Here is a 13,284-nt window from a genome sequence, read left to right on the forward strand (position 1 = left end):
GTGGTGCGCAACTAATTATTGTGTACCTTCACAATGGCCAGGATTTTGGTTGGGGTGCACGACTAACCTGAGGTCAGGTGTTTACCACATTGAGTCTGGTTATACAAATTTAGGTATGACACTGGTTTGGATAGAAGTCCCTTGTGATGGACCTCATAGCATGCGATACTACATACTATCATGCCGACTTCACACTTTAGCTTGGTCATTTCATTCGCACCGCATAATGCATTGCATCCTCAGTATATGATATTGGCTTATTATGTTTTTGCATCGTATAACCTGGATAATGCTAATGATATTTATGGACTTACCAACACATTTCTGCATTGCTCTGATATTGCATACCTGACACTTATTTTATACACACACTTACACCACCCTCTAAGCTTTTTATAAGCTTATACATGATTGATACGTATAGGTGATGTTAAGTCGCAGCAGCGTTGAGCTTGGAGCGTGCAACTGTATTCTGGAGATTTGATTTTTGATATATGTATTTCTCTTTCAGTACTGTATTCAACTGTTTATATTAGTGGAAATGTGATGATGATATTGCCTTTGTGATTTGGGTAAACTTGTGGTTATGCTTATTACGAGGTAAATGTACGTTGAAAAATTCTCCTTTTAGGATCCCAGGATCGAAATCTGGTGTATAGTTTGCCTTCAGAATTAGTTTTATATATTTTTCTAGTTCTACTTATAGTTGCCTTCAGAATACTCACGAGATTAGTCCTTGTAGATTCGACCTCAGTCTTACCGAGATTATTACTACATTGTGACCCTATACTTGGGGTTGTGAACAAGTTTTTAACGCCGTTGCTGGGGACTAACGGTTGTGTTTTTCTTAGAATAACTAGTTTTGGAATTAGGTTAAGATTAGGGTTTTTCTAGTTTCTATTTTTACGATTAGGGTTTTTTGAATTATTTTAGAAACTAACTTAGCTTTCTATTTCTAGGTTTAGAAACTTTCCTAATTTGTTTTTAGAAACTAAATTTTTTATAAACTAACTTTTTTTATAGAAACTTTCTTAGATCTACTTTCTAATTCTAGGTTTAGGAACTTTCCTTTTCTCTTTTAAGAAACTTTCTATTTTCTCTCTTTAGAAACTTTCTAATTTTCTGTTTTTAGAAACTTTCCTTTTTAGAAACTAGTTTATTTTCTTAATTTTTTTTAGAAACTTTCTAATTTTAGAATTTCTGTTTTTTTAGAAACTGACTTGTTTTGTTTTGTTTTGTTTTGTAGGATCTTAATTTAGGAACTTCTAATTTAGTAACTTCTAATTCCCTCTCTCACTCTCTATTTTAAGATTTCTATTTCCTTTCTATCTTTTTGGTTTAGGTCAGAATCTGAAATTGAGGGTTGAGATGTTTCATGCCCAGGTGGGGCCGTGACAACACTCTACGTCTCTTGAGAGAAGGAGGATTGGCTGAGGGTTTATCTATCCATCGTAGGATTAGACACCACCTGAGATCCTCAGAGTTAACTGAGGCTATGACTGTCAATCAACTGGGAAAACAACCTCAACCTAGGGTTGAGGAAGTCCAAGATGAGAAAGAGGTACATCAAGAACCCCCTCCCCCCTTATACCTTACGAGATTATCTACAACCGGCGGGGGTGAGCACACCCTCATGCATGGTTTTTCTAGAAAATATGGGACATATGGATATTAAGCTAGGGGTGATCCAACTCCTTTTAAAATTCCATAGACTTGAATCTGAAAGTCCATATCTACACTTGAAAGAGTTTGATGAGATTATAGTCACTTTATATTTTCCTAACGTGTTTAAGGACACGGTCAGACTAAAACTCTTTCCCTTTTCTTTGAAAGAGAGAGCTAAGACATGGTTGCACTCACTACATCCTCAATCTATTGGCACATGGACTGACATGGTAAGGGAGTTCATAAAGAAATTTTTTCCACATCATAAAACAAACACCCTTAGAAAGTCAATCATGAACTTCACCCAAAAGGAGGATGAAACATTCTTCCAATGTTGGGAGCAGTTCAAGGATCTTGTCAGTTCATGCCCACAACAAGGTTTTAAAACGTGGCGCATTATACACTTTTTCTATAATGGTCTGACATCTTCCATGTGCCAATTGGTCGAGACAATGTGCAATGGGGAATTTATGAATAAAAATGTCGATAATGTGTGGGACTACTTGGATAGACTTGCCAAAAATGCACAATCATGGGACACATTCCTAAAATCAAGTACCACTTCTAGGCCCACTTAATCAATGGAAAGGGGGCGGATTATACCTTCTGAAAGAGGAGGATGATATTAATACTAAAGTAGCTAATCTCATAAGAAAATTTAAGGCCATGGAACTAAAGAAGGATAAGGTTAAGGAAATTGTTTGCGGTATTTTTGTTTGCAATGTTCACACAACTGAAAATTGTCCAACAATACCTGCCTTTCGAGAGGTGTTGAATGAGGAATCTAATGCCCTGAACAAGTACCAAAGACCTTTTAATGGACCTACCTCCAATACATACAATCCTAGTTGGAGAAATCATCCAAATTTCAGTTGGAGGAATGGACAAACTGCCACCCCTTAAGGTTTCTTCAATCAAATTCCAAATCAAGGGAAACCTCAAGAAGAACCGGTTTAAAATTTCACACAAACTCAGGATCTTACTCAAGCAATACAAGAACTTACAAAATTTATACAAAAGATAGATTCACATGTTACGGTTATAGAAAGGGGGATGCTTCCTACTCAACCTCTCCCCAATCTTAAACCGCAATATGAGATAAGTGATCCAAGCTCTTCAAATCAGATGGAACAAGCTAAATCTATCACCACTCTTAGGAATGAGAAGACCATTGACAAAACCATTCTGGATATGGTTGAAAAGCTCAAGGACCTGGAAGAGGACAACAATGATAGATCTAGCACTGCTCCATAAGAATTGAAACCGGAACTTCAAGGCAAGACAATTACACCATTCTCCTAACGGTTAGTTGCACCAAAATCTCTTTAACTCTCAGGATATTCTAGAGGTGTTGAAACAAGTAAAGGTCAATATTCCTTTAATGGACGTAGTTAAACAAATACCATTATATGTCAAATTTTTGAAAGACTTGTATACGACCAAAAGACGGCAAAATATTCAAAAGAAAATCTTTTTAACTAAAAAAGTGAGTGTCATCCTAAAGCAAGATGTGCCACAGAAATATAAAGATTTCGGTAGCCCAACCATACCATGTGTAATTGGGAACTACTAAATTGAGCACACACTTCTTGACTTAGGAGCGAGCATAAATCTAATTCCTTACTCGGTCTACAAATAGTTAGGTTTAGGTGAATTAAAACCCACCCTAACCACATTACAACTTGTTAATCACTTAGTTCATGTACTGAGAGGGGTAATTGAGGATGTGTTGGTCCAGGTTGACATATTCTACTATTCGGTAGATTTTATCGTCCTGAATATGCAACCCATCAGTAACATGAGCACTCAAATTCTTGTGATTCTTGGTTACCCATTCCTTGCCACTTCAAATGCAATCATTAATTGCAGGAATGAAGTCATGAGTATGTCTTTCGGGAATATGACATTAGAGTTAAATATCTTGTTCAACACAGGCAAACAATTAGAGGATGATGACGATTTCTACGACATTAACATGATTGACTCTTTTGTAGAAGATAGAACACTTTTGACCTTATCTTCTAACCCTCTAGAGACGTGTCAGGCCCACTCCCATGATTTTTGATGATGATATGATTAGGGAGATGGGGACCATGTTAAATACTGTGCTGGTACTTGAAGTTAATCGATGGAGGCCACAATTCGAAGAATTGCCCCAAACTGATGTAGTGCCTCTACCGTCTAACCTCAAGGCACCGAAGCTTGACCTAAAACCTTTGCCCTCTGATTTGAAATATGTCTATTTAGGTCAAGGTGAGACATACCCGGTGGTGATTTCTTCCCACCTTAAGCAAGAACAGGAGAGTATGATCATCTCTACTCTCATTGAGCATAAAAGAGCCCTTAAATGGTCGATTACGGACCTCAAGGGAATTAACCCTTTTGATTTGTACTCACTGCATTCATCTAGAGGATAATGCGAAGACCTCATGACAACCACAACGTAGATTAAATCTAAAAATGAAGGAAGTGGCCAAGGCCGAGGTTCTTAAACTATTGGATGTGGGTATTATATACCCTATATCTAATAGTCAATGGGTGAGTCCAACTCAGGTGGTTCCTAAGAACTTCAGAATCACTATCGTAGCTAATGTCAATAATGTACTCGTGCCAACTAGGATCACTACTAGTTGGAGAATGTGCATTAACTATAGGAAGTTAAATACCGTCACAAGGAAGGACCACTTTCCTTTACCCTTTATCGATCAAATTTTGGAAAGGCTAGCTCATCACTCTTACTATTGCTTCCTCGATGGTTATTCAGGCTACAATCAGATCGAGATAGCCCTTGAAGATCAGGAAAAGACCACATTTACATGTCCTTACGACACCTTTACTTACTGAAGGATGTCATTCGGGCTATGTAATGCCCCCGCCACTTTTCAGCGATGCATGTTGATATTTTTTCTGACATGGTGGGACAATACTTAGAGGTCTTCATGGATGGTTTCTCAATCTTCGATCCATCCTTCAGCGAATGTTTGAAAATTTTGAAAAATATGCTAAAGCGATGCGAGGAAAAGAATTTGGTATTGAATTAGGAGAAGTACCATTTCATGGTTTATAAGGAAATTGTCCTTAGACTCATCATCTCATCTAAGGGAATTGAGGTAGATAAGGCTAAAATTGATCTTTAACCTACCTCCACCCAAAAACATACGAGATGTGAGATCCTTCCTAGGACATGTCGGGTTTTACAGAAGATTCATAAAAGACTTTAGTCACCTCTCTCATCCTCTATGTAATTTACTTCAAAAGGATACACCATACGAGTGGACTAAGCAATGCCAAGAAGCTTTTACTAAGCTTAAGGGCATATTAACCACTGCACCTATCATGCAGCCACCCGACTGGTGCTTTCCTTTTGAACTTATGTATGATGCATCCGACTATGCTCTTGATGCGATTTTAGGCCAGAGAAAAGAAAAGAAGCCCTACGCTATTCATTACATAAGTAAAACTCTCCTACCCAAGTGAATTACTCGACTACGGAAAAGGAACTCTTAAGGAGATATGTGCCAGACAATGAATGACATGTTCTCTCTGATTTCTTTAAGACGACACATATAAATGACATGTTCCCTAACGAACAATTGTTTAAAGTCCCTCATTCACCTTGGTTTGCTGATATTGCTAATTATCTTACCACAGGTTTCACGCCGACACATTGGACTGTGCAAGATAAGAAAAAAATCTTCGCCGAGGTTCGTAAATTCTTTTGGGATGATCCATATTTATTTACATATTGCCCAAACCAAATCTTAAGGAGATATGTGCCAGACAATGAATACCAAAGTGTCATCTCCTTTCGTCACTCTCAGGCCTGTGGTGGTCACTTTTCTGGTAAAAAACCACAGCCAAAATCCTACAGTGTGGTTTTTACTGACCCACTATGTTCAAGAACACTCATGAGTTTACAAAGCTTGTGAGTATTGTCAGAAGTTGGGAGCATTGTCTCATCAAAATATGATGCCTCTAAACCCCATTCTGATCATTGAAGCATTTAATTGTTGGGGCATTGATTTCCTGGGACCATTCCCCCAATCCATTCAGAATTTATATATTTTACTTGTTGTAGACTATGTCACTAAATGGGTTGAAGTGATTCCGTGTCAGAATAATGACCATCAAACGGTCATTAAATTCTTAAAAGAAAACATCCTTTCCCGATTCGGAACGCCTCGAGCCATCATTAGTGATGGGGGCTCACATTTTTGTAATAAGCCATTTGCGAACTTAATGAAGAAATATGGCATCTCTCACAAGGTGAGCACTCCATACTACCCACAAATAAGTGGGCAAGCTGAGATTTCCAATAAAGAGATCAAACACATTTTGGAGAAAATGGTTAACCCTGATCAAAAGGTTTGGTTAATCCAATTGACCGATGCTTTGTGGGCTTACCATACCACATTTAAGACCCCTATTGGAATGTCTCCCTTTAGACTTGTCTATGGGAAGGCTTGCCACTTGCTTGTAGAGTTGGAACATAGAGCTTACTAGGCTATTAAAAATCTGAATTTCAACTTGGACAACGCTGGCTCACTACGCAAACTTTAGTTAAATGAACTTGAAGAAATTCGGAACGATGCGTACGAGAACTCAAGAATTTATAAGGACAGGATGAAGGTGTTTCATGACCAACACATTCTTTGAAAATCATTCACACCAGGTCAGAAGTTCTTTTTGTATAATTCTTGGTTACATCTCTTTCCGGGCAAACTCCAATCTTGTTGGATCGGCCCATTCATTATTATCAATGTTTATCCTCATGAGGTTGTCGAGATTCGGAATCTAAACAATGGCAATGAATTTAAAGTAAATAGACATCGATTAAAGCCATTTGTTGAGAAATTTGATTCAAAGGACATGTTCATACCTCTGAATGATCCTATGTACCAGGATTGATCTCCTAGTATGATGGAGGTATGGGTAGGTTTATCATTTTCATAGGAATAGGATAGTTCACTTTCCGTTGTTTTAGTATAGTTTGCTTTTTGTTGGTTTAACTCTTGCACCAACCCACCTTCACTCTGAGATCCTTTAGAAAAAGCTTCAAAATTCCTTCATCAGGTATTATCTTTCCATCACTTCTCCTTCAATTATGTTGTCTCTTTTGCAAATCATGCTTATTTCTTTTACATTGAAGACAATGTAGATTTTAGGTTGGAGGTGGGAGACTAGGTAAACTAATCAATGTTTTTTCAATTTTGAGCAAAATTTGTAAAAATTTTGAAAAATTTTCAATGTTTATCTATTTGGAAAGCGATAAGTTGTGTATTTAAGAATCTTTTGAGTATAATGATAAGATTGAAATTAAATTTTGAATTACTGAAGTCTAGTCATCTAAGTAATTTATCACCTAAGTTCTTGTGCTCAATTGATTAAGAAGAAGTTTGAATATAATGTTAATCTAAATCACAAGACACATTTAGATTATTTTCTATGAATAATGCTAGAATTTCTGATTGTTAGTATGTGAATCATTGATAGATTGTGAGAATCAAGTCTGGAGAATTTTATCCACCTTAAAAGATGAAAAGAACTAATTAAAAAATAGGAGATCGACAAAAAGGGTTATGTGTGGTGAAAAGATTGAAAAAAGTTAGAAAAAGAATGAAAAAAAATCTGAAAGAAAAGAGAAAAGACTGAAAAAACTGAATGAATATAAATGACCGGCGATATAAAATAAAAACTAGAAAAAGAAGGAAAAGGGAATAAATTCGAAATCAGTACTCGAGTTTTCAACCAATCTTAAAGTGATGAGTAGGGCTAACATGATGTAATGATAGTATCCTTATAGAAAGTAAGTTGATCTTCACTGCGCACATTGAAAAACTTGATATGCGAACTATACTCTGACTTAATGGACAAAGAACTTATTTGATTGATTTCTTATGTGAATCGACTCTAGGTTTTCAAAATCTCACTTTCTCATCATTGAGTCTGCTCATTTATACTTGATTACACAAAAGATTGTATTTTGAAAAAGGTTTGAACATTGCACATTAAAGTTCATTTCACGCATACTTTGCTCGAGACTAGTAAAATGCTGGTTGGGGATTGTGTTGAGGGTCAAATATTGCATATTATCCCCCATTTATATCTTGGTTTTATGAACATGATAATTCTTAATGTTCTATTTTACTCATGTTTGTTGTTGCAAGGTGAATTTAAGAACTTGGATTGAAAAGGGTGTTAAAAGCATGGATTTGATGCTCAAGAATCACCAAGGCAATGGATGGATCTTAGAAGGCCAAGATTGAAGAATTCACATGCTAAAGATCCAAGAAAACTAAGTGAGGAATGAAGAGAATCAAGTATTTGAAGTGAAGAAAAGGAACCTGAAATTGTCCTGAAAACAAACATATTACTGAAAGTGTCCTGCAGAAGCATATTCTAAAACTCTGGGTCATTCTGTGAAATTGCGCAAAGTGAAGTCTGTGTAAATTTAAGGCAATTTCTAGATTTTTCCACGTCAATGCGAAAGGAGGTGCTACAAAACTATAAATAGGAGTCCTTAGGACGTCCCTAGGCATCATCTGGGGTTTGTGGAGTGGAGCAAAAGCATGGAGAAGCCATTGCCAGGAGTTTTTCTCTCCTTTCCTTAGTTGTTTTCATATTTTTCTTAAGAGTTTTTAGTTCAAACATGTGTATGGTTAGCTAAACCTCTTAGATAGGGCTAAGAGGTAAAGCTTGTAACATGATTAGGATGTTTTCTTTGTTTTGATTCATGTTTTATTGAACTCTCTTGGATTCTAGTTTGATTATGGAGGAATATTTTTAGTTTTTAATGGTTTGTTGTGACAAATTACAATAGATCTGCGATAACTTGAGATATCTTCTTTTCTTAAATTGAGATTATGAAATTAGGAGATCCTATTATTCACCATCGTCCCTTAGGCAAGGTAGGATGATGGAATCCTTCCTAACCTTCACAATTCTCTGATGATTGGTTGTGTGATTGGTAGATCCTGTTGTTTACCTTGTCTCCTGAGCATGGTTAGGTGATGGAATCACTTCCAAATCATCACAACTCTCATCCATTGATGATTAGATCCATGAGAAATTCAGAGATTCGATAAATCTCTTCATCCTTGAATCAAGCAAGGTAGCATCCTTAGAACCTACAAGTGGATCCTTGGAAACCCTAGTTTCCCACCTTTGATTTTCTTAAGTTTTTCATTAAATCTCTCACAATTACTCTCAATCACTTCAGAATTAGTTTTACATCTTTTTCTAGTTCTACTTCTAGTTGCTTTCAGAATACTCATGAGAATAGTCCCTGTAGATTTGACCTCGGTCTTATCGAGATTATTACTATATCGCGACCCTACACTTGGGGTTGTGAACAGACTAATACTGGGCATGTCTTGGTGGGACCAAGCAAAAGCGTCAGCTACTCACAACCCCAAGTGTAAGGTCGCGATGTAGTAATAATCTTGGTAAGACCGAGGTCGAATCCACAAGGACTAATCTCGTGTGTATTCTAAAAGTATATTCTAAAAGTAACTTGAACTAGAACTAGAAGAAGATGAAAACCTAAATCTTGAATATTTGATAGAGTAATTTTGAATAAGGTAATTAAAACTAGTGAATTTAAAAGTAGTAACTAGGGTGCCAAGGATCCACTTGTAACAATTGGGAAGCTACCTTCCATGATTCAAGGACACATCTAGAATCAGAGTCCTATCCTATCCAATTGGTAAGAAGAGATTTGTCAGATCTCTAAACTTCTCATGAATCTAATCATCAATGGATGAGAGTTGTAAGGATTTGAAGTGATTCCATCACCTAACCATGCCCAGGAGACAAAGCAAACAACATGATTTACCAATCCCACATCCAATCAAAAGAGAATTGTGAAGGTTAGGAAGGATTCTATCATCCTACCATGCCCAAGGGACGATGGTGAACAACAGGACTTATTAATTTCACAATCTCAATTCAAGGAAAAGAAGATATTTCAAGCTATCGCAGATCCATTGTAATTTGTTACAACAAACCATTAAAAACTAAAAATATTCCTTTATAATCAAACTAGAATCCAAGAGAGTTCACAAAACATGAATCAAAATAAAGCAAACATCTCAATCACGCAACAAGCTTCACCTTTTAGCCCTACCTAAGAGGTTTAGCCAACCATAGACATGATTGAACTAAGAACTCTTAAACAAAACAAAAAGATCAACTTAGGAAGAAGATGAAGAAAAAATTATGGACGGTGGCTTCACCCTTTTGCTCCACTCCTTAAACCCTAGAAGATGCTTAGGAACATCCTAGGGACTCCTATTTATAGTCTTGCAACTCAAAGTTTCGCATCGAGTTGGAAAAATCTGGAAACGGCCTCAAGTTTTCACAATTTGTGCGTTGTCTACGTAACCTTAGACTAGTCGAGGACAGCCTTCGACTGGTCGAGGATGACCTAATTTTAGAGGATTTTATCGCTAGAGTTCAAGTCAAGGATTCTTCGACTAGTCGAGGGACGAGTCGAGGAAGGCAGATTTTTAGGGTCCCTTTTCTTCACTTCAAGTCTTCAATGATCTTGGTTCCTCACTTGATTTTCTTGGATCTTTGGCATGTGAATTCTTCATTCTTGGTCTCATAATATCCATCATTTGCTTTGGTGAGTCTTAAGCATTAAATCCATGCTTTTAGCATCCTTTTCAATCCAAGCTCTTAAATTTACCTTGCAACACAAACATGTTTAAAAATAGAACATTAAGCATTATCATGTTCATAAAACCAAGTAATAAATGGGGTCCAATATACAATATTTGACCCTCATTTTTCTCATTGCATCACAGGAGGTCCATGATCTCGTCTCGTAGATCTGGAGCCAGCGATTACCCGACCTGCACAATACGGGTTGGGTCAGAATTACTGAGGGGGAAGGATGCGAGGTTTTCCACTAGAGACCCTCTCTCGACTGATTCTTCCCGGGGATTGAGGGAAGTAATGGCCATCATTTAATGATGTGTTCTTAACACCGTGGAGTAGCATTGGTGAGCTTCCTGCTGATCTCCTTTGACCTATCTAACACCATACTTGGTTGGAAACTTCATTATGAGATGGTATATTAATACTACCACTCACATGCCATTGAGAGAAGGTTGTCCGAGGATAACGTTGTAGACAGAAGGACAGTCAACATGAGGAAGTCGATCATTGCCATTGTCTAATTTTATCCTTCTCTCATAGTGACTGGGAGCAGTATAGATCCCTCGGAGGTGACTCTATCCCATGTGAATCCGAGCAGAGGAGTTTTGACAGGTCGGAGTCGGGACCTTCTGACTCCCATTTATTGAAGGCATCGGTGAAGAGGATGTCGGCCGAGCTATCGGTGTTCACCAAAATTCGAAACACTTTGCAGTTGGCTATAGTCATGGCCACCACTAATGCATTGTCATGTGGGTGGTAGACACCTCGGGCGTCCTCCTCGATGAAGGTCAGTTCCCCGGAGATCATCTTTTGCTCTTTCAGAGGTCGGGATATGAGGTGGATCTGATGTTCCAAGCTGTTGTGGGTGATGCTCCGAGCATGAGCTTTACGTGCTCAGTTTGAGTCTTTGCCTCCCGCAGACTCACAAAAGATGGTGCGGATTTCCCCAGTAGCCTCATTGTTGTTGTCATTGTTAGGCTGCTCGTTATTCCAATTTGATCGTTCCTCCTTCATACTGACATACTCCCACAGATGTCCATTGTAGATGAGGGCTTCGATCTCTTCTTTAAGGTTTAAGTAGTCATTGGTGGAATGGACATGGTCGCGATGGAAGTGGCGATACTTTTATTTACCCCCCCTGTTGGGGTAGGTCTTCATCCAGTTCGGTAACTTGAGGAGTCACTTGTCCTGAACTTCCATGAGGACTTGCTCGAGCGTTGAGGGGAGTGTAAGAGCGGGATCTACTCTCTGGTCATCTGCTCGGATGTTGACCCCTGGTCGAATCATTGTCCCTTCTGTGCTTGTTCCTAGGAGCTGATGCTTACTCTTCCTTAGGTCATTTTTCCTTAGTTGAGCTTCCTCCATTCCTGGTGGCTTTTCACGAGCTGAAAAGCTCTCTAGCATTGGAGTACTTCTGAGCTCGGTTGAGGAGATCGGTCAACGTCATTGAAGGTTTCTTGCTAAGTGAGAAGAGGAATCTCCCATCCTTCAAACCGGCCATCATAGCAACTAGGGCAATCTGATCTGAATAGCCCTCTACTTGCATTGCTTCTAAATTGAAGTGTTTAATGTAGCCCTTCAACAGCTCGTTCTCCTTCTAAGTGATGGTGAGTAGGTGAGTTGTTGGCTTTAGCCTTTCTTTTCCTCTGACGAAGTTAGTAATGAAGGTCATGCTAAGTTGTGTGAATGAGCTGATGGAGTACAGTTTCAATTGTCGAAACCATTTCCGAGATGCTCCTAACAAAGTTAAGGAGAATGCTCGACACATCACAACGGTCGAGGCACCGTGAAGCTCCATCCACGCCTTGAAAGATTTTAGATGCTCAGTTGGATTGGTGGACCCAGAATAAGGAGTGATCTGTGTCATTCAGAATCCAGGCGGGAGCTAGGCTTGCATAATGTCGTCAGTGAACGGTGGATCAGTTTCCTCTAATATGGCTTCTATTGAGGTTGGAGCGTATGCATGATAAGCCTGCCATATGTCGCCGATCTGACCTTATAGTTCGTTGAGTTCGACCTCCCAGGGGTCCTCATTCTCGACCACTGTCTCGGGAGCAGTCATTGTTTCAGGAGCCTTACCACACCCCTTCTTCTCAAACTCATAACATAGGTTGGAGGTAGCCAGTGCGACAGTGCCCGAAGCATGGGAGGGCACATGTCTTAGTGCTTCACATACCTGTTTGCTTCTTCGGAAGCCGACGGGTGCTTAAGGTGGTGCTAATGTTTCAGTGGCTGCCCGAGCAACAACCTCCTCAACCTCCTGGTCAGGAGGAGAGTTTTATCGCTCTAGCATTCACCTTTATCTGATCGATGTTGCTAGTTAGGGCTTCAACTTGGTGCTCTAAAGAGACAAGCTAACCTCCCCAGTTCTGGGACCGCTGCACCAGGCCTGCAGGTGCAGAATCAGCCTGAGGTGGGGAAGATGAGTCCCGATGGTCTACAGATTGTTCTAGTAGAATAGGATTAGGCACAACAACAGTGGTCTAGGCTTTCTTTCTCCCCTTTGCCATCGTTGAATAATTGTAGGTGATGAGAATGACTTTCAATGTCGTTCCCATAGATGGTGTCAAACTATTGATACAGAAATTTGAACATCCTCCTTTGACCACTTGATCCTTACAAGAGAAGATAAAGATGGAGACCCTGGCTGCAGCGAGGGACCCTCCGACGCCAAAGTCAGATAGGAAAACTAGGTCTAGTAGAACGTAAGGTTTTAGGGTGTATTTTCTGCGCTGGGTGGTGTGTCTTTCACAATTAGATATGCTACTATTTATAGCTGAAAGGAGGTCATGGCTTAAAGGGTAATCTCCCTATTTAATAGGGGCATGTTGTAGAGGGAATCATATCCTGAGCATATCGAGAATATCTTCCAAGATCTTTGGTTGAGATCTCAGTAAAATGTGTGTTGTAGTCATCTCCCGAATCCTCGGCTGAGATCTCGGGTAGGTATCTTCGACA

General features: G+C 39.0%; 1 non-coding gene across 1 annotated transcript; it reads right to left on the reverse strand.

Moving 5' to 3' along the window:
- Positions 1–1,940: 1,940 nt before the first annotated feature.
- On the reverse strand, positions 1,941–2,047 carry LOC131235918 (small nucleolar RNA R71). Its single transcript, XR_009166431.1, has one exon. It is a non-coding gene; the product is annotated as a small nucleolar RNA R71 (small nucleolar RNA).
- Positions 2,048–13,284: the final 11,237 nt, after the last annotated feature.

This window comes from Magnolia sinica, chromosome 19 (assembly GCF_029962835.1).
Source record: "Magnolia sinica isolate HGM2019 chromosome 19, MsV1, whole genome shotgun sequence".
NCBI lineage: Eukaryota > Viridiplantae > Streptophyta > Magnoliopsida > Magnoliales > Magnoliaceae > Magnolia > Magnolia sinica.